Source organism: Canis lupus, chromosome 2 (assembly GCF_048164855.1).
Source record: "Canis lupus baileyi chromosome 2, mCanLup2.hap1, whole genome shotgun sequence".
Lineage (NCBI taxonomy): Eukaryota > Metazoa > Chordata > Mammalia > Carnivora > Canidae > Canis > Canis lupus.
The window spans coordinates 91210029-91232767 of NC_132839.1; the positions used below are offsets into that span (position 1 = coordinate 91210029).

Below are 22739 nucleotides of genomic sequence, written 5' to 3' on the forward strand. Positions count from 1 at the left end.
TACCCTGATCAAGAACCTGGTTATTTTTTTCTTCCCCCCAAACCAGCTTTACTGAGGTTTGACAAATATAAGTTACGTGTACAATGTGATGTTTTAATATATATATATACATACAATGTGAAATGATTATCACAATCAAGCTAATTAACATATTTGTCACATAGTTACCTTTTTTGAGTATTTACTTATTTTTTTCCTATTGACAATATAGCGATAGCCTAACAAAAGGCATTGGCTATGAAGTCCTTTTAGGCTCATGGAATCACAGAATTCAGTCTATAGAGAGTACAAAGGATAGTGTTACCCCATTTTTTGCTATGAGCGTGTGCTTTTCAGACCCCGCACTGTGTTTGTAATTGAAAACTGTTCATTCAACTGTTCACTGCATTCCTTTTTAATTCTACATCCAAACAACAAGGATGCCTTTATATTTATACTTTCAGGAATTTCACTTTAAAAATTTCACAAATATAAACGCAAGTATAAGAAAGATATTTCAGTCATGTTCTTGAAGCTTGCTTGCTGGCAATAAATTTCTCTATTATTTTGAGTTGAAATATTCAAATTGAAATATTTAGAATTTTTCTACCCACAAAGAGAGAAGAAGTATCTTCCAAAATTTTATTTTTCCAAAATTATTTATATGAGTCAAGGTAAGTCAGGAACAATGAGTCCATGAATATTTATGTTCTAGCAGCAAAAGAAAGTATATTATTTGTTATAGGTTATGTATCTAAAGTGGGCCATTTTGGGGTAGAAAAATGGGAGTTGAGGCGGAAAGTAGAATCTACTAGACATAATCACTTAGTGACTCAGGTTGGAAGAAGCTGTGCATGGCGTAGCCACACCATCTGGAAGTGGACGCTCTGGGCTGGAATGGAAGGGAAGGGAGAGCATGGAGCTGGTAAACCAGTTCTCAAATGCCTCATCCTTAGAGTGACATTTGTTGGTTCTGCTCACAGATCTTTGGTTCTTTGGCTAGAATTAGTCACATGACTCCAAGAAACAAGGAACGAAGGTTAAGAAATGTGAGAGAGCAAATGGATATTTATTGATCAAAAAATACTTGTGTTACACCAATTAAAGAAGCTAATTTTGAAATAAATTACCCTAATTTAATCTTCAAGACTAAGGATAATTTTTCATGACATATGCAGATTTGCCAGTAATTTATTTGGCTCTTCTTCAATGAAAGTTTTAAGATAAATGGTATCGCATATGGTTCATGTGAGTTTACTAATGACAAAAAAAGTGGGAGGAGGAAAGAACCCACCATATTGTGAATGTTGTAGGATAGTATCTTAAAAACAATAAATTTCTGTTTTTAGCACTTTTATGTAGCCGAAAAATTCAAACATTAACCATGGCTTTCTCTCTCTCTTTTTTCCTTCCTTCTGTAAACAGAATCCTAATCGAAGGGTTCAGTGAAAACAAGTCCTCTCCATATCAGTTAGTGACATAAGAGCTTATACCAAATAAAGATAAAAACTTAGACTGTTCACAAATTCTATCATGTTGTAGCAAGAAGGGTTCCTATGCGTGTGTGGCTGACTGAATGGTTCTGATGAATCATGATGGTGGGTGTCATTCACCCCCACCCACTAGACTCACGAGTAGTTTTGTGAAGGAGCTATGTTTTCTTTCACTCACTCATTCATTCAAAAATCAATTATTACACTACGAGAGGCTGTGCTCTAACTCTGCAAACACAGCAGTATATAAAACAGGCTTCTTATTCGCATGGGACATAAATTCTAATATGGAAGGATGGAAAACAGACAATAGAAGCCAAAGAATTATATGCAAAAGGAAAAAAAAAGAAATAAGATATGGCAGTGGAACAGAGAGTGGCAAACAGTATTCAAAGATATGCAGTTATTCAATATGATACGTCAGATGGAGGCCAGTGGGGTCGGCATTTGAGGTTTTGTAGGTACAACGGGCTGAAGGGGAAAAGAAAATCAGACTGCAATTTGTTGAGTGACCTATCAAGAAAGGGTTTCGAGAAGGTTGATTATGAAGAAATAAGTCATTGCTTGTAGAGGAGTCAGTGGTGAAGAAAGTTCTTGCTTTATTATGATTATTGTTCTTATTATTTTACAATGAAGAGGTGATTCTTTCTGTATTTCTTGTTGCACTTTGAACTTTTGATTATACTTTTAGTAAAAATGTCTTATCCCCTAATAGAAAGGCAGCTCCAATATACTGATCACTTACCAGGAGTCCAATAATGCCACAATGACTGTCATTACAATAAAATGAATTGCTAAAATTCCTCTTCACTTATGTAGCTGATAGGCTCTCAAGATGGTCCCCATGATCCATGCCTCAGGCAGTTCATCCCCATCTTGAGTGTTGATGGAACCTATAGGATATGGCAAGGGTAATGGAATGTGCATATTCTTTATACGAGCTTCACAATGACAGAATGAGCAATTTCAACAATGCTGTAGAGTCTTTTTTGTTTGTCCTACGCAAGTCTTTGAACGCGACACTGGTTTTTAATGGTATCAGTCTCAACATAGCTGAAAGAATTATGTGCTCAAAGACCGTACACTCATACAGCATCGTTATAACCAAGTAGGAAATTCATCTTGGCTAGCTCTTCCTAAAATCCAGACAGCTGGCAGGAGGCAGTGGTGAAGGAGTTAAAAGAGACTGCTGCTGGCAAGTCTGCCTAAATCAAGTGCCTGTTAGCAACAATGGAGAACTCGAAAGGGGGGCAGCGATAACAGGAGGAGGTGAAATAAATAGTCCTTCTCGCCGGCACAGACCTCCCTTCTATAGGCAAGAGGGGAATGGCAGAGACAGTTATAAAGGGTCTTTTATGCAAAGCAATCAAAGGGCTATGATGAAAATACAATATAAAATACACTCTGAGCATATTAGCTGACAGCTAAGCCTAGACAAATAAGAGCATTTTCAATTTGCTCTTAAAAGTCTCGAAGGGGCTGGAAGTTGTTACAGCTGCAGAAAAAAAAAAAAAAAAAAGGTGAGTTTGAATGCAGCCTGAAGAAAATATCCTTGCCCTTTTGAATCAGGCTGAACAGGGCCACTACTGGAAAGCAAATCCCGGAAGATAGATAGTCTATAAGCAGCAAGATTCTCTGAAAGGAATTGAGGTCTTGGTTGTAGAAATCTCTTGAAAATCAGGGATGAAGTCAATAGATGAGCCAGGGGTCTGAGAGAAAAGAAGGATCACTCTATTAAATGCAGACAATAAATACAGCTGGGTTCCAGGGCAGACCCGCACTAATCCCAGTGTCTCTGGAGTTAAATGTCAGTGCTGGAGTAACATGTGTACAAACCCATTGTCTGAACCCTCTGGTTGAAACCCTAACAGAGGACTAACTTATTTTTATGTTTCCACTAAATTCTTAAGCACAATGAGAGCCTAGTTTGGGGAAGGGGGGGTATTAAAGGCAGAAAGATATGTAGCAAGAAAAATCAATCTCCACAGTTTGATCCTTGTAAAATACAACCGATGTTATGTTACCATTTTGCTCAAAGTCCACCAGTGACTTGGCATCTCTTTCAAAACAAAATCCAAATCCATTTCATGACTTACAAAGCTCTCCATGACCAGATCCCTGTCACATCTCTGGCTCCGACGCCTGCCACTTTTATCCTCCTTGAATCTTATATCACAGGGACAGTAAATGATAGAATCAGGTGTCACCCCTGTGTCTTCTTACTATACAATGCCAGGCCTCTCACCACATCCTTCTCTCAATTGTGGCTCGCTGGGTCCCAATACACGTTTATTTTCTAAATATTTCAGGACCATCTGGAAGTCAAATAATTTATTCTAAAATTTTTCCTGGCATCAAAGTTAAACTTTGTTTTGACAGTCAAATGTTTACTGTTTCTAGATTTCTGATGCCTCTGGACTTCTCCATGATTCCTCACAAATCACCCATGCATTGTGTCCCTTAACCGTGTTTAAAATCTATGAATCAATAATTTATGATCTGTGAATCCATTCAAAGCATGCATGTTTAGGTACAGCCAAAATGTCCCAAATGTGACACGCATCAAATATCGAAGTATTAAAGGCATTGATCTCCACTAAGATTTGCTTTTAAACATAAAAATGGGAAAGAGTGTGAACTGTGACAACTGCTGAAGGGTAGACACGGCTGTTGTGATGTTAATGAATCCAGACTACTACTTTCATGGGGGGTATGTCCATAGGCAGAGTTAACCTGTCTATCTGCAGAGGACAGGACTCCTTTCTTAAGCTGAAGTCCTCTTATTCTGGCTGTTGTGAAGCCAATCCTAGCGTAGTTGCCCACCAGAAAAGTTCTGGAACTATTTCTGAAGTCATCTTGCTGGACATTCCACTTATTCTGGTGACAATTCAACCTTTAAGCACTTCATTGTGCCCAAGCTCTTCCATGGATCTCTGCTTCCTATGAGGTTCTTCCTATAGTTTTCTCTTTGACTAATTACATCCCTACCCAAATTTTTCTGTAAGAGTCTTTTTTCCCTCTGGATCCTCTCTTTTCCAGTCAGTGAATGCCTTCAGTGCTCTTTTCATTTTTATGCCTTCTATTCACTGATTGATTTTCTCAGTTCCCGCTGTGTATCCAACACAAGCCCCTCTTTGCAAGGCCAACCAACTCCTGCTTTTTTAGATCTTGGCTCCTCCAACATCTCCTTCCCAAACCCTTCCTCTATCCTCACATACCTACATTGGTTGCCTAATCACACATTATACTTCCTCCAAAAATGCATGTATCTTACTACTAACTCTTTTATTTTATGTATTGTTATGTTTTTTATGTATTTATGTAATGTCTCCAAGGGAAAAGTGTTTTTGGTCTCATTCACATTTTTATCACTATCATGTAGTTTCAGGAAGAAACCCAAATGCACCTCAGCATTAGATTCAAAGATTAAATAATTTATAACCTAGAGAAGCAGAGTAAGTCTGATGGATGAAACTCTAAAGGAAGATATCTTTAACACTAACAGAGGATGAATGACATATTTTTGTTTTTTGTTGGGTGTACTTTTTTTCGAAATATATATTTTATGGTGGTATCTCTATAGCATGTTTTGCCATATTATGCAACATTCCAAATAATTGGAATTATAAAAGACAATTATATGAAATTATATGAAAGAATTATATAATGATAAGTATTATAATTATTTAACATCCATCTAAATTTCTTTTATTTTAAGTATTAGCAATTTATAAAGAGAGGTGAAGCCCCTCTGTGCATTCTTCCATGATGGCATTTATCTCTATGCTCTTGTATTTGGCATTTATTTCTTATAGTTTCTACAGCTTTATCACATATATGTATATGAAGTCTATCATTTTGTCTTTCATGTTCTAAAACTTTATTTAAATGTTGTCATGTGGTACATTTTTAACAACTGACTTGTTTTGTTCAATATTATGTTTTGAGAGTTAGCCAAATACTACTAGCTTAGTTTTTTTTTTTTAATTTTCCTGATCACACTGTATTTTATTGTTATCTCCTCTTTTTATGCTTCATATTAAATTAAGGAAGGTTTAACCAATTCATTTAAATTTTCTTCCTTAGTTTGGAAGCTATTATTTATATTTCACATATTTAGTTATTAAAATTTTAATATACAACATTAACTATAATTTCTCCTAGGTGCATAAGGTATTAGACTCTCCACAAAGCTATTTTATAGTAAATAATTAAATTTACCATATTTAAAAAAATAAAAAAATAAATTTACCGTATTTTAAAATTTCTCATTTGCAAGGTTTTTTATCTTATTTTCTATACATTCTCACTAGGTTTGTGCTTTTCTTATATACATCATTACTCTGTGTCTGAAAACGTTGATTTTGCCCTAAATATTGCATAATATTTTAGAAGGGTATAAAACTCTAGGTTGACTTTTATTTTATCTCAAATTTTGAAAATATTTGTCAATTTTCCTAAGAAAGGAAGTCTGCTATCAATCTGATTACCATTCTTTTGTAGGCAATCTGTGTTTTCTTCCTGGTAGTTTTTGAGATTTTATCTTTTTCCGTGGATTTCAAATTTGATTGTAGTTTTCCTGCCTATGGATTTATTTTTAGTTCTTTGTCTTAATACTTAGCATTTCCAGTCAATCTGAATTTCAGTAATAAGATATTCAAATAATACTTCCATCTTTCTTTCTTGCCCATTCTCCATAAGTCTTTTTTTTAAGATTTTATTTATTTATGAGAGACACACAGAGAGAGGCAGAGACATAGGCACAGGCAGAGGGAGAAGCAGGCTCCATGCAGGGAACCTGATGTGGGACTCGATCCCAGATATCCAGGATTATGCCCTGGGCTAAACCGCTGAGCCACCTGGGCTGCCCCATTCTCCATAAGTTTTATAAATATATGTTTTAGCTCCACAATCTTTCTTCCATATCTTTTTACTGTGTTCATGTGTATTTATAATTTTGTCTGCTTTCCATGATCCTTTTGGGGTCCATTCCCTAATCATTCTTATTAAAGTCATTATTGACATCCATATTGTCATAACTAATGGTCAATTCTCAGTCCTTGTCTCACTTTACCTTTCAGGAGCATTTGTCCTAATTAATCATTTCTTCCTAAAAGTACCTTCTTTGGTAGTCTTTTCTTTTCTTTTATTTTTTTATAAATAATAAATTTATTTTTTATTGGTGTTCAATTTGCCAACATACAGAATAACACCCAGTGCTCATCCCGTCAAGTGCCCCCATCAGTGCCCACCACCCAGTCACCCCCACCCTCTACCCTCCTCCCCTTCCACCACCCCTAGTTCGTTTCCCAGAGTTAGGGGTCTTCCATGTTCTGTCTCCCTTTCTGATATTTCCTACCCATTTCTTCTCCTTCCCCTCTATTCCCTTTCACTATTATTTATATTCCCCAAATGAATGAGACCATATAATGTATGTCCTTCTCCGATTGACTTATTTCACTCAGCATAATTTTCTTGATGCTGTTCCTATTTACAGTTTATCCTTAGTTATTTCTTCTATAGTCTTTCCCTCATGTTCGTAGCCTAAAAAATAGTGGTGTTCCCCAAAGCACCTTTCTTGGATGTTGCTTCTTTATTTACTCTTAATCTCTATGTGACTTTATTTTATTTTATACCCTAGTCTAATATGTCTGTCTATTGTAGGTGGCTATCGAATTTAGTGCAGGAGCTCTTGTCATCTGCATAGATGCCATCACATATATGCAGAAACTTATTCAGCTTCTCCATTTGGATATAGAGGGCATTTCAAGATTAACATGCTCCAGACTTTAAGTCTCCAAATTTGTTCCTGACCCATTAATTTCTCATCTTAGTATGTTACTTCTCTATCTGGTTGCTGATATGCTGCACATTAGCATTACCCTTGACTCCTCTCTTTTTCTTATATTCTGCATCCAGTTTGTGGAGACCTTCTTCTAAACTTATCTCATACAAATATATCAAATCTGGCCACTTCTCACCACCTCCATTCCTATCACCCTCATGAAAATCAACACTTTCATTTTGACTAGTGAAATTACTTCCTAAGTGATCTCCTTGCTTCCACTTTTTCCCTGATTGCTACTTGCAAGTTCACTTTCTACAAAGCAACTGGAGAGTAAATCTTTCAAAGATAAATCAGTCACAGCCTTTCCCAAATCTTCTAATTATTTTACATTAAACATAGAATAGAATCCAAAGTCCTTACAATGGCTTTTAAGACCCTACATGATTTGCCCTTGGCTACCTGTCTAACTTCCTTTTAACCATTCTCCTCTTAGCTCACTACACAACCTCCACATAGACATCCTTTCTTCCTTCCTAAAACACACTAACCCTGGTTCAAAATTCATGGCCTTTGTACTTGTGTGTTTTTTTTCCCTTTAGCATATCACATATTTTACTTAAATACTATTCAAATGCAACCTCTTCATGGAGAACTTCCTTGATATCCTTATCTAAAATGTCAGTCTCCAATATAATTAACCATTTATTTATTATGTTTATTTCATGTCCCTAATTGTATCTCATATGATTTATTTACTAATTCTCCTACCAGCATATTAGTTCTATATAGAACTATATATAGTGTGTGTATATATATATATATATATATATATATATATATATATAATGTATATCCTATACATCTCTATAGGGCTACTTGAGAAATCTCTAACAGAGCAGCTGGCTTCTCCAGAATGAGCAATGTAAGAAAACAAGATGGAAGTCATATATTTCATATGATCTAGAATAGAAATCATGCACAAGTATTTCCATAATATCTTATTGGTTATAGAAGCAGCTCTATTCAATATCTGAGGAGGAGCCAATGGCTGGGGAGCTCCTTGGAGACTATCACAATTGTCCACTAGTTTTATAAAACCTGTAATTCTGAGTCAAAAGTCTTACCCAAAAGTGATATTGGAGATATCAAACTAGTGGATAGAGATGCCTAAATTTTTCTGATTTTGTACAGCTTCAGCTTGCTACCTATGGCCAGCAATCAAGGAATGAAGTGATTTCTTCAGCTACATCTTATGAGCTTTTCTCCAGCCTCTGGTTTCTAGCAACAAATCTAAATCAAATCAGCCTGTCTGCTCACATAGGGCACTGTTAGCCTCCCCTCTTGTATTTCTTATAGATATAGAGCTCATCAAATGTGTACTTTAGTCTCATGCAATTTTGTGTTCTGATTTTGGTACCTGGAGACTTTTGCTTTGATCCCAAAATATGACAATATGACATATATATATATATATATATATATATATAATCTATATGAGAATATAAATTTATCATGGAATTAGTATTTCAAAGTGCAAAGTTACAATTATAATTAGAAATTTTTCTGATCACCAGCCAAACGATTGCAAACCTAATGCATGTTCTTAAAATTTGTATAGTGTAGTCTTAAAATCAGTTTATGCATAGCTTTGAAAAAAAAAGGATGACAATGGTCTCTGTGGAATCAAAAGGAGTACAGAAGATACTTTGGTTAAATCACCTTGACTCAATTTAAGACATGGGTGGGAAGACAGCATAAAATTGGCCATAAATATTAATCAGATCCTTGGCTTCAAAAAAATAAAGGTAAGATGGAAGCTTTCCTGGAATACTGCCATCAATCACAAATTCATATTTAATTATGGCTTTTTTTATGGTTTGAGAATATAGAATGGGTAAAATATAGACGAGACCAAAATCCAAAACTACACGTATTGATAGTTATTACACTGTTCTTTTGACAGGTGGACAATTATTGAAACTGTATTCATTTGTATAATAAAGATGACTTTATTTCATTTGGCTTCTTTCTGATATTGTTTGGCATTTCTCCATTAGAGAATCTCTTCACATTAATTGCAATTCCACTGCTTGAATTGATCTGACACTTGCAATGCATATGACATCTTATTTACTTATTTATAAATTATCTTTTAACAAACTATGAAATCCATGTCCAAATGACTATAATCACTCAAATAGTCTTGGAAAATAATGGATAACATTAGAAAGGTCAATACCCAAGCAGGAAATTATTTTGACTAGTGAGATTGAGAATTTATTGAGAATTACCCTTCCATGCTGTTATCAGATATGTCTCTACAAGGTCAATTTCTCTGTCCAAGATAATGGAAGCATAGAAAAATTCAAGTACACATTGACTGTCAATTATAGTTTTCCGAAAGGGTGAATAGAATTTTATATAAAACATTAAAAATGTTTAGTCCTCTTCTGAGAAATAGTCTTTATACCCACAGGTGAAATAAGTACATGACACTAGAGCATGAAAGAGAATTGAAATTTCTGAGATAGTCGAGGTGTTATTAGGGGAAGAAAAATGTATACCTTTCGAAAGAATCCATGTTCAGACTGAATATGATATGTAAATGACCTTATCTTCTGACTCTGAACGTTGAAATAGATTATATTTCCAGCAGAGTGGATGATTTTTGGGGAAAAATTTGATTTTATAAACTTCAAGAAACTGAGGAATTAGGGAAAAGATTTCAAAGGAAAGAGTCATTTCTAAATCAAATAAGCAAAAACAGAAATTTTAGAGGTCTAGCACATCAGAATGAGAGAACTACGTCTAAAGTGAGTGATAGCTATGTGCTAGGACCCGTGAAATACTATGAAGGGTATTTTGCATGTCAGTAATCTGCAAAAATTAAGACAAGAATTTAAGTCTATTATCTACTTGACAATGGAGAATAAATTGTTTCTGGATTTTTATTATTTTTGTTTGTTTGTTTCTGGATTTTTAATTTCATGCACAAACTGATTTTCAAGTTCATAGTGGCCTTCCGATTCCTTAGTTTGCCAAAAAGTTCTAGTAGGTCACTGAAAATAATGTCAAAGAGAATCACAAAGAGGTTCAAGAAAACAGAATAGATAATCTATATAAATACAATTGATCTTTGTGTTGAGGTAGAAGGATAATGTTATTAACGTGGTATATTTTTTAAAATTTAGAGAAATTTAATTAGAGAATTCAAATAATATCCAGATAATGATTTTGTTGAATTGAAGCATACCTAATGTCTAATATTGCAGAACCCAGATCAGGAAATTATTTAGCAAGCATTTTGAGATCTACGCAGTGCATATAGATACACTTTTGAGTGAACCAATCCTAATGTTAGCTGAATCTGCAAAATTGGTGGACTTCCTTCATTGAAAAACACTAATCATTGTGTGTTTTGCCCAACACTGAGTAACAATGGAAGGGCCTCCTGCCAACTTCATGTTATAGCCATAGGATAGGAACATGTATTTTTAAAAAGTGGATGCCTTTCTGGGTTGTATATTAGAAAAATAAAAATACTTTTTAATATTTTGCATAATGTTTTATGTCTATAAATACACTCTATCCTCACAGAAGTTTTGAAAGCAGTTAGGATGAGGTCAATTATCTCTATTTTATGGAAGTTATAGCAGGCTTCCTGAGGACGTGTTGATTTACCCAGAGGCATATCTCTAGTTAGTGGAGAAGGTTAAAGTCAAACACAGGCTCTCTGATTCCTTTCATGAAATCTATCTTTCAAGATACAGCACAAAATGCGCCCCCCTCTACAAAGGAAACATTTGACTCTTCTTTGTCAGTAGTCATAAACACATTTCCCGTACACCATTCACCATGCTGTATCCAAATACAAAAAGAGGAGCAAATCTAAGGCAGATAAATACATATGTTGAAAAGAAAAAAAAAAAAAAACTGCACCGGATTAGAAGTCGGTGTCTTACACAGTTCTTTAGATCAGTTAAGGCACTGTTTCAAAACACACAAACACTTTGGGAAAGAATCATAAGAATTAAATAGTATAGGAGAACTGATTAGTGATTAAAAGTTTGGGGAAGTAAACACGAGGATTGGATGGGGTAGCCATTTTTAATTTTCTATACCAGTCGGGAAATCTATGTAGGGCACTTTATTTAGCTCATTTACATATCTTAGGAAGCCAAATGAATTATTTGTCAGAAAGAATTATCTGGAAAGAAATTAGTGAGCTCACTGTTGCATATCTTTGTGGATATTGCTACACCAAAATTAATTACAATTATTAATAACTGTTTTCTCTGGGGATGCTTCTTCTGCCACCTAAATAAGTCATTCTGTGTTCAAGCTGAATGTGGTCTGTATTTTCTTCGAATGCTATTGCATATTTTAAGAAGTCTGGAAATAATGTTAACTCTAGATTAAAGAGTTTTCTTAAAAAGTAAACAGGTTAGTAATACAGCTACTAAAAAAAATGAAATCCTATTGAAGAAAGTATATAGGTTAGCGGGATCAACAAGAAACCACTGGCCTTACAAAAGTGCAGTTTCTGGCAGTGTTCCTCACCTAGAAATGTCTGTTATTAATAATCCCATGAATATTAATAGGAGTTTTCTATTTACTCAAAAAGAAAATAGCCATATCTGATGTGAAATTACTAAATGACCATCTATCACAGCTGGACAAAACTTGTTGCATTTAGGGGGATGCTGGCTGAAATATTAGACTTCATACAAAAACGAAACAAATATTGTTTTTCTGTGATATTTTTCATTTCTTTGCCAGTACCCCTTATATTTGGGCAAATCACATACATGTTTTGCTGGATACTTTGAATGAGTTTGTCAGAGAGCAGATGTTGCTCAACTCACCCATTTTCTCAGAAGCCAAGGACAGGTAAGAGATTTGTGGGATGTCACATGGCTGGGGCACCCAGACCTCTCCATAGCAAGATTCCACAGTAAGGTTTTTAGTCCGATCACTGGAAAGGCAAAAATATTTGGTACTACATTCCAGACATTCATCCTCTTTAACATCGATTTAGTCTTAAGCAAGAGGAAAGGCTTCAGAATCAGAAGAAGTGTCACTTTTTTTTTTTTGAGCGTGCCACCACACATTTGGGAAATTACATCTATCTGTATAGACTTTACATCATAGTAATGACATATATGCCTCTGAGACCAGATATTTCTTGCCAGTGATTCTACAAACAAAACATTTACTGACAATTTTGGAAATAATAGTATGCCTCCTAGTAGACATTGAATGGGGTGTTTTTCATTGTCTCTGAAGTTTGGCGGAGGCCTGCCGGTGGAGGACAAAGGGCAACAGAGAGGTTATAGACCCATCTATGCAGTGCTTCCCAAGATGGTAAGACTGATCCACACATTATCAGCTCCTCTTACTTGCTGCCAGGCTTGATAAGAGAATTTTTGAAATTTAAAATTATAAGTAAAAAATGAGGGAAGTAGGGACTTCTTTTACCTATGAGAGAAGTCTGTGGTGTTTCTCTTTAGTATCTGGTCATGGAGGAAGAGAAAATATCATTCCACCTTATCTCCAGGCAGGGAAGCAAGGTTCTGAGATACGTGTTGCTAATGTCCTGGGTGCTAGTTGAATCTTCATGGAGTTGTGGAACGTAAGACCCTCGTTCTGCCAAGGGGCCAGAGCAAACGTGACAAAGTTCTTGGGAGAAGTCGACATAGGTACCCTGAAGTTCAGGGATATATGTGACTGTGGCCATTGCCACCTTGCTTCTCAACTATGTGATTTTAAGGCAAGAGTTTCTAGGAGCATATGGCAATGGCTGGAAAGCACAATCAGGGGAAGGGGAGATGGTTCACAAGAGACACACTGAAATCCACAGTGGCTTTGAAAATTTGTAATAGAGCCTGGATTTGGAAGCCTTCTGTCATGGAAGCATAATGGCCAAGAAAAAAAAATGGCAATAGTAACACCCGGCTATGTGATATGTGTTCCTTTTCTTCTACAACAATCCACTCTAATGCCTCTGTCTCTGAAGGTACTTGAAGATGGCAAAACGGTGACAAAAAAATACAACTCCCTCTCAAGTGCATTTTGCCAATAGGAAAGATTATGCCTCAGTTGCCGTCATGAAAAATAATTAATTGTCTGTGAAATTGTAGCATTGATATGAGGTAAAAATTTTAACCAAAATTGTAAATCCTGAAAATGAATCATAACTGTGAAAACTGGTTGCTTTTTGATTTTTGGTAGCCAGCATGATGTGAGCCACGATATCAGTCCAAATTATAATATAGACAGAGAATTGGCACAGTATAGCTGAGGAACATGATGGAAAAAGGTGGTCATTCTTTTCCCACTTTAATCAAATTTATCCTGGTTACATTCACTGCATGTATCTCATTTAATCCCCGTGATAACCCTCTAGGGTAGATATCATCCATCCTTCCTTTACAGATAAAGATTCTGAGGCTTTTGGGAGCCACTGAGGAACTGAGATTTGACTAGGTTTATTTAAATCTAATGTCTCGGTGGGGCACCTGTTGGTTAGGTCTCCAGCTCAGATCTTGATCTCATGGTCCTAAGTTCAAACTCTATATTGGGCTCTGCATTGGGCATAGAGTCTCCTCAAAACAAAAAACAAAAACAAAAAACAAAAACACTTCACATCTCAGCTTTAGAAGTTACAATTTGGTACCTTTCAAAAGAATTTTCTGCAATCATATCAATATTCTTTACGTGAGCCATCCAATATGATACCTACAAGGTACATGTGGCAATTCAGTGCACTTGAAATGTGGCTCGTGTGATGGAAGAAGTAAATTTTTGATTGCATTTATCTAAATTAATTTAGATTCAAATAGCTACATATCTGGGAAGCGGCTGCTATATTGGGCAGCCCTGCTCTAGACAGCTTCACCTGCCCACCACTTCCAAATTTCCATGGATCATTAGATGTGTGAGACAGTTGCTGTTGCTTTAGAGAGAGTTCACACTTCTTGGGCATTTGTAAGCACAAAGGGAAGCACACATGCACACACGCACACACACACACACCTTGATTCTATTTAGAAGAACAGCATGTGAATATGGATCTGTTGAAGCTGTATTTCTCTCTGCCTCTGTGAGAGGGATAATAAGTATGGGCTCCCAGAGAGGGGACAGTGATTTGCAAAATACGTCTGGATCTAGAAAACCTACACATGACAAATGGATGAGCGCATAGGACCTCACTTCCTTTTTTTTTTTTCTTTTTTTAGGACCTCACTTCTGATGAACGTGGACCCACTCCACTTTGTTATATGCTGGGTTTTATAAAGGCTTTTATTTGATGTGCATACATATATGATAGACATGTAGACAGAGGAATGAAACCTACATTGAAATGCATGAAGAAGCTGGGAGAGCTCTTTAAGTTATTAGTGATGTGACCATATGCCACTTGGTTACCCTCTTTGAGTCCCTAATTTCTCATCTGTAAACTGGGGAGCATAGCAGGTCTGCCTCCCTCGGAACCTATTCTGAGTTTTTGTTGATCATAAATGAGGTGCCGCATGAGAAAGGAATGTGTGAGCTGTGAAGTGCTACACAAGTGTGGGTTATTATTCATTTGTTACCACAGCAACTGAAGGGCATCTCTGTGACAACAGAACAGCTAACTGAAAAGCAATGATTAAAAAAAAAAAAAAGTATTGTTAAGATCGAAGTATGTGATTCTTTAACAGCAAGAAAGCCCCAATACTGATATTTCTCCCATGCCCTGGTTTCCCCAGTCAAGAAATATTACATGTACATAAAGATAATTTGCTTTAAAATAGAGAGAATTGAAAAAAAAAAAAAACCTATGCCCTGTGGTTATTTTGTTAAGTAGCTTTTCAATGTTTTATCTTTGCTCATGAATATATTTATACAGATGAAGATATTTAGACGGATAGGTGTAATGCCAAATTTTTAACATTGAGATCATACTGCGTATTGTTTGTGTTCTTTCTGTATACTCTTTTTGCATGACTAGTACATCATGACCTTTTATGTAAATTATTAATACTTTCCCAAAAGACGATTATAGTAATTGCATAATATATTATCACATGGCTACGCCATAATTCTTCTAACAAACTATTATTGAATATTTTAGGCCTCTCTCTCTCTCTCTCTCTCCCCCCCCCCCCTTTTGTTTTGGTTGGCCATTGAAACAATGCTGCAGCAAACATCATCGGCCTCTAGAAACTCACAGACAGGATCTCTTTCAAGGAGTGGTATTTGAATTGCGGCTGAATGCCCAGAAGGAGCCAGACGTTAGGGCGGAGCACTCCACGCAGAAGGGCAGGCAAGTGCAGGGCCTTTATTATTGGGTTTAGCTGATGAGACCCTGTAGTACCTCCCCAGGAAGGAAATATAATTTACCCCTCATTCTGACTGGCAGTGGATTAAATGAAATCACTTCCTTATTCAAGCAATTGCAGATTAGAGGGTGCCCATCCCAGGCCGGCTCGTTCGTGGTAGATTTTGTCTACCTCACAAGCTCTCCATTGCACGGTTGGGACAGATGCTGAAGCCAAACCTTTAAACATCTCGAAACCTCATCAGTCCTTAAGGCAGTATTTGCCATCTAGTATCTTGTCAGGAAATATATATTAGGTGAATTTAGTACTTGCACGATAGCCTGATGTTTTATAAAGTAATAAGCAAAAGACAGTTCCCTATCACACGAGGCCTATTCAAAGAAGGTGATGTTCTATATGCTGATAATTAAGATTTAATTCGTTTCCAGGAATTATGAGGAAGAGCAAAAGAGAAACTACAAAGAACTCCAGATCAGCTAATTCCTTCTAAGTGTAAATCTCTGGTGTCTGATACCGACAGATGCAGAGTAAAAAGGAAACAAAGGAATAAAAATATTTGGAAAAAGGATTATTTGGTGACATCTCAGTTATGGAAAAAATGGTAACTCCTATTTTTTTAAAGATTTTTGTTTATTTATTCATGAAAGACAGAGACAAGAGGTAGAGGGAGAAGCAGGCTCCAAGCAGGGAGCCCAATGTGCCCGAGGTGGGGCTCAATCCCGGGTCTCTGGGATCACGCCCTGAGCCAAAGGCAGATGCTCAACCGTTGAACCACCCAAGTGTCCCTGTTTTTGTTTTTATAATGTAAGTGTGACACATCATATATTTATTTCAAGATTCGTGTAACCAGTGTAAGTATTATCATCTTCCTTGTCCTATCATTTTCCAAATGGTTCTCCCCTCCCCTTAGCATATAGGATGCCTTGGAAGCCTTAGAGGACAAGGTTGGGCTATTATTATACTGTGATGGCTGGTGGGAGACACACTTAGCTGGGCGACCTGCGCCACTTGAACCTTCAACTTCCCCATCTCCTAACTCAATACTTATGTGGGCACCCCCACTTTTCCAATATGCAGGAAGACAAATTTCTGGATAAACAACAAAGCATATTCTCTGTGCTGAAGAGCAGAATGCTGAGCTGTTTTCATACCCCAATTTTATTTTAAACCAAATGCTAGGGAAAGCTTAATGCTTAACCTGTTCAGGTTTGATTAATGAGGATAAAAATGTCACCTAAGGATTTGAGGACAGGAATAAAGACCAGGTGTGATCCCAGGTGAACACGGAACACAGAACACAGTCCCCAGGTGTTCTTCTTAAGAAATTGCACTGCTCATAAAGCAGCAATTTCAGAAAATCAGGAGATGTTAGTGCTTTTTTGAGCAGTAATTAAAGGACCCACTGAGAAGCTTGATTTTGCTGTGGATTTCTCCCTAAGAAGCCTCCTTGACAGGTAGGTGACGGATTCAGAGTCAGCTGAGCCTGGCCATGCAGCTTGCCAGGCGGGCACATCTACGTGTGCCTCACAGAAAACAATCACTGCATGACTCGCCTGTGTACTCTGTGGTCAAATCAGGGGTTATTTAGGGAAAAGTGGTAACTACATCCCTAGGCTGCTCCGGCTGGAAGCGAGCTGGGCTGAGCTGGACATCACTCGTCAATTCCACTGCGCCTTCAGACTGAGTCTGGCTGGCAAAGTCGGGGCGCGGGGCACCCTCGTGTCCCATAGATCTGTGTGGGAATTTGACGATGGGCTCCCTCTCCCCAGCCCTGCAGCGGCTTGAGAAGGATCTCTTTGGAGCCTCTTATCCTTAGACTCTCATAGGAGAGTAGTCCATTCACCTCATGGAGCCTTGAGGGGAAAGAAAATATTGCAATACATTAAAAACAAATCGAAACGCTTATAAGAAAGGACGCTGGCAGACAACTTGGCACAATTGCGCTCCAGCGCTTCGTGGAAAGTAGAACTTACAAATGATGAGCTTGGGTATTTGGTGGAGGAGATTTCTAAGCAAAATGTGAAGCACACAGCCTGGCTTCTCCTTGCTGTGTAACACTAGTGTGCAACAGTAGAGCACAAAGGGGTTGGCAAGGCAATTCTGAAGCAAAAGGGAAACAGCGCTTGATGCTTTGGAAGATTCTCAGCTTATCCAGACAGGCTGTTCTGGAAACAGGGCCAAGTGTGTGGCTGGACAACTGTTTGCTAAAGAGATTAGGTGTGTGACTCATGGATCCAATCAACCATCTCAGAGAAGCTGGGAATAGAGATGCATTTATCCAGAAAATATCTGTAGAGCACCCTTTTTTTTTTTTTTTTTTTTTTCTGATGGCTTGGACTCACATGAATTGCAGGCAAGGCCAACTAGGACTTTTAGAAATTTGTATCAGCAGAAACATTATCAGCCTGGATTCAAAGGGATAGATACGGGATATAATGAGGGAAGAGTGACTTTGTGGGCAAAGCCACAGTGCAGCAGCTGGCAAGGTTGCCACCACCAGCGTGGACCCAGGAGGCACAGGCCCAGGAGCAAGGCCTTTGTCTGGATTCTGGAAGCAGAGATCTCTGCGGTTTCAGAGGGTGGACCCGCCACTGAGGAAGTAGATCTGCCACCCTAAGCCACCCTAATGGGCCCAAAGGACAGAGCATCCACAGAAGAAGATTATTTTCAAGGCTAAAAATGTAATGGAGTTTGTCTTGCCAAATTTCAGACTTCTGTAGGGTCCATGATCCCATTTTTCCTTCTCTCTTTTTTTTGGGGATGGGAAGTCTGTCCTATGCTTATTCCACTTTGTATTTTGGGAGCACGTAATTAGTCTGTTCCTAGAGTTGCTAGGATTGGATTTAGGATTGGATATAGTTGCTAGTGATGGATTTAAAGATAGAGGGAAAATTTTCCCCAGAATGAATCACACCCTACATCTCACCCATACCTGAATTAGATTATGTTTTGGATAAGATTTTGGACTTGGAGTTGATAAATGGAATGGGATGAGATGTTAGAAGAAAATGAATATACTCTGCATGTGAAGAGGACGTGAATTTTTTTTGGGGGGGGGGAGTCAAAAGTCAGACTGTTATGGATTCAGTTGTGTCCCCTAAAATTCATAAGTTGAAATTCTAACCCCTGTGCCTCAGAATGTTACCGTATTTGAAGACAGAGATATTAGAGAGGTCATTAGGGTAGGACTCGTGTCCTTATAAAAATGGGAAATCAGAGACAGACACGCATCTAAAGGATACGATGTGAAGAGAAACAGGGAGAAGGTGACCATCTGTGAGCCAAGGAGAGAGACCGGGAGCAGACGTTCCCTTCAGAGCCCTCAGGAGGCCCCACCCCGAGGACACCCTGATTATGGGCTTAGCCCCTAGGCCTCTGAGACAATACATTTTTATTGTGTGAGCCAGTCTGTGGTATTTTGTTATGACAGCCCAAGCAAACTAGAACAAATAGAAACGACTGTGAGTCCTTAGTTCCACCACAATCTGTGATGAAGCTAAGAACACAGCTTTCATGTTACCAATTCAATAAATAATTAAATGTCTACCGCGTGTCCCGCCCGGTACCAACAGCTAAAGCGGATCAAAGGACAGTGAAAATTCAGTCAGCTTGTGGATTTCAGTTTGAAATAATCGTATTTTAAAAAGGTCTGGGAAAATGTGAGTCAGCTACTAACAAATGGATTTCTTGAGGTAAATAAATCCATGCATTTGAATTGGAAAACTTTAAAAAATATATTGTTGTTTCTTTACGTGACCCTTCTCTCACCTTAACAATACTCCTGGCTCTGCTGTTAGAAACTGAAGTTTTTGTCGCTCGTGCACACCAAAAAATAAAAGCAATTGACATTCTCATAGCGGGCACAACCAATCATTGCTTGTTTGCAATTCTATGCAGAGCAGTTTTCAGCTCAGATGCATACGTTCAGTGTAGTACTTAATAATTTGCACTTTGGGATACGCATAAAATATATACTACTTACTGCGGTAAGCTGCATTGTCACTGAACAGAGTTACCTACTGACAAGTGTTCCTTTTATTTTAAAGTTCTCTTTATTTTAGGGGCATCTGAGTGCTCAGTCAGCTGGGCATCTGCCTCTGGCTCAGGTCATGATCCCGGGGTCTTGGGATTGAGCCCCGTGCTGGGCCCTCTGCTCAGGGACAAGCCTGCCCCTCCCCCTGCTCGTGCTCTCTCTCACTCTCTCAAATAAATGAATTCTTTAAAAAAAGTAAGTTTATTTTAAAGGATTTTGTAAATTAAGTTTTTTTCTAAATACCGTTTAATTAAAATATTCTTAGTATTTTGAACTACAATATTTTGGGGATATGATGTGTACATTTTATTTTATTTTGCAAAGAGAGACGTTTTTACAAGTACTTTTCTAAATATTCTCTGATTTTATCCATTGAGCAATATAATTATCATTATGTTGCCGTGCTGGTTTTTTTCCCCAAAATTAATATCATATTTGAAGACAATACATCTGGCTAATTAATTATAATATATAATGTGAATTTTTCAACATGGGACAATTTGTTGATAAATTCTACTAGGAATAGTGGTAATCGTTCACGAAGACAGTTTTTGCATCAGGATCAGACTATTGCCTGTATATTTATTGACCAATAAATTTAAGACTTCAGTAGTATAGGAAAAAATAATACAGATATCAAAGCTTTATAGGTTTATGAAAAGTTTAGTTGCAGAAATGAAAGTCAGGAATAAAAATCCCTAGTGTGCACCTAGACCAATCAAGTAGTGATGGATTTTCTATAATGAGGTGTCTTGACCATATCTGGCTACTGAGCAGAATGGACTTCAGTAATGTGAGGAAGGCCCAGCAGCTAGAATGGAGAAGATGACCTGGAAAAATACCTGGTCAATCGAGTTATTTGCTTTTCAAATGCTGAGAGCAACTGCGGCTATGAAAAGAGGAGGCTCCATGTCTGAGACTAATGTAGACTTCCTAGACTAGTGGTCAATCAGGATGGTCTTTGACGTGGTGTGTAGGGTATAACAAGCTCTTGACAAGCCTAGGCAATCCATCTTCTTGGGAGAGGGTCTCACAACATGGTGAAAATTCAAGGAAATAGGTTTGGCTTTTAAGGGAAAGGAGGATTTTTGTAAAAACCAATCCTTGTGTTAATGTTACCCAAATGGTTTGAGATTCAAGACTGAGAATATGTTTCATGTTACATTTAATATTACATTACGCACAGGTTTTTTGGTATGGAGTCCATTCTAAACTAGTGAACTCTCCTGAGAAAATTATACTTTTATTGGTCACAGGGATCTTAAATTGCTAAAAATAGCTGTGGTGAGTTATATTGCAACTGGACAGAGATATGGTGATAATTTGTGTTCCCTTTCCTTTCCAATGTTCTGCTTTTACCATTTTCCTAGTTGATATGCTAAAGGCTTATTGTTCAATCAGTCATTCATTTAACACATACTTGCCAAATGCCCAGCAGGCAGTAGAAAAAGAAATGAGAAAATAGGGAAATATTACTGTCTGATGTGAGAGTTACTAAGTATGTTCTGCGAGAATGAGTGAATATGCATTTCTGAATGGAGGGTGAAAGTCTTAGTTGCAGGTTTACTTCTCCCATTGCTTTGGAAATGTCTACTCTGCTCATAATGGGATGGGATGGGTGAGAGTGATAGTAGCAAGACCAACACAAGAGAGGGTTGCTCAGTGTCGCAATGGGAGGAACTTGTGATATACATGTGCCTCTGTAATTACATATACAGATCCTTTCACCTGTGCCTGATAGTAGGTAGTAGCTCCTTTATCTATTCCATGATGTCAAGATATATTGCAAGGACCTGAGAGAAGCTAAGAATACTAAGGTAAACCTCATATGATAATATATGTCTCCTTTCTCTTAATCCTTGGGTAGCCAGGTTTAACAAATGGAAATATGATACCCTCTTAAAATCAAGTTTTAGATAAACAATGAGTGAATTAATATCTGTGGCAATCCTATCTCCTTCATGAAGGTCATTACTATCTACGCCACAGAATCCTTGGCCAACATCTAGAATATAGCCTTTTGAAGGGCTATACAACCTTTTCCATCAGTATTTACTCTGACAGTGATTCTCAACCCAGGCTGTGGGCACATCCTCCATCGAGAAAGTGTTTTACTTGTGCTGTGAGAAAAAGAAAAGCTGTGCTTTGAAAAAAAAACATCTTTCTTCATGCGATTTATGTGTGATGTATGGTCCCCAGAGGGGCATATCTATGTCCATACTTATCAACGTTAAAAAGAATCACTTTCCTGTGACGAACGGGGCAGGGTGTGTCTTCAATCTTTTTTTAGATGGGTACTCTCTTTGTAGCCTCACTGCAATGATATTAGTATTTTTGAATTTATATAAAATATATATAATATACCTACATTATATATAATAATATAATTTATAATACCTTATATATAATATGCATACATATATAGTCTATGTGTCTTTTTATTTTACGGAGGAAGGATGAGAGGTGTTAAGTATAGTAGCCAGAAAGATAAAAAATAATAGAAAGTTCAAAACATGCATAAAAGTTAATCACATAATAAGAATTGGCAATATATTCAAATAATTGAAAGCCTCTAGGAAATATAATTTTTTGTCTGTTGATTTATTATATTATTTCTATTCTAACCCCAAGTTTTATTTATGAAAAATTAGGACCAACTTTAAGGAACTTCAATATTCACTTTTGTTATTTGTAAAAAATTTAAGAATGCATATGGTATATACTTTGATCTTGGTTTTGCACATTTATTCGTATGTTTGCATTATTTCAACTTTCATAAACATACCATATGTATATTGTTACAAAACCTGATAAAGATTAGCTGACTGGCATGTATACATGTGTTATTAGTTTTATATTAGCTTGGATTACTGTTGTTACTATACTTACTGCTATTACTATGATTATCTAATGAGTATATACATATATATATATATATATATATATATATATATATATATATTCCTATTTAAATCCTCTTAACTCAGCAATCCTTTAAGCTCTGAATGACTAGCCATTTTTTAGTGCTATTTTATAAACAAAGATTCAGGGAGATTAAGTGATTTATCCTCCATCCTATAAATAGACAACATCAGAAATGGAATTCTTGGTCAGAAACTATG

General features: G+C 37.0%; 1 long non-coding RNA gene across 5 annotated transcripts in view; it reads right to left on the bottom strand.

Moving 5' to 3' along the window:
* LOC140610701 (uncharacterized) overlaps window positions 1–22739 on the bottom strand; it is a 39817-nt gene that overhangs the window by 16263 nt on the left and 815 nt on the right. For 4 of the 5 annotated variants that reach the window (XR_012012256.1, XR_012012252.1, XR_012012254.1 and 1 more), the window contains exons 2-3: window positions 12126–12235; window positions 2218–2365 (exon numbers count right to left, since the gene is read on the bottom strand). This is a non-coding gene — a long non-coding RNA (uncharacterized lncRNA). The remainder of the gene's footprint in view (window positions 1–2217; window positions 2366–12125; window positions 12236–22739) is intronic. The other variant, XR_012012258.1, reaches the window with a different exon arrangement.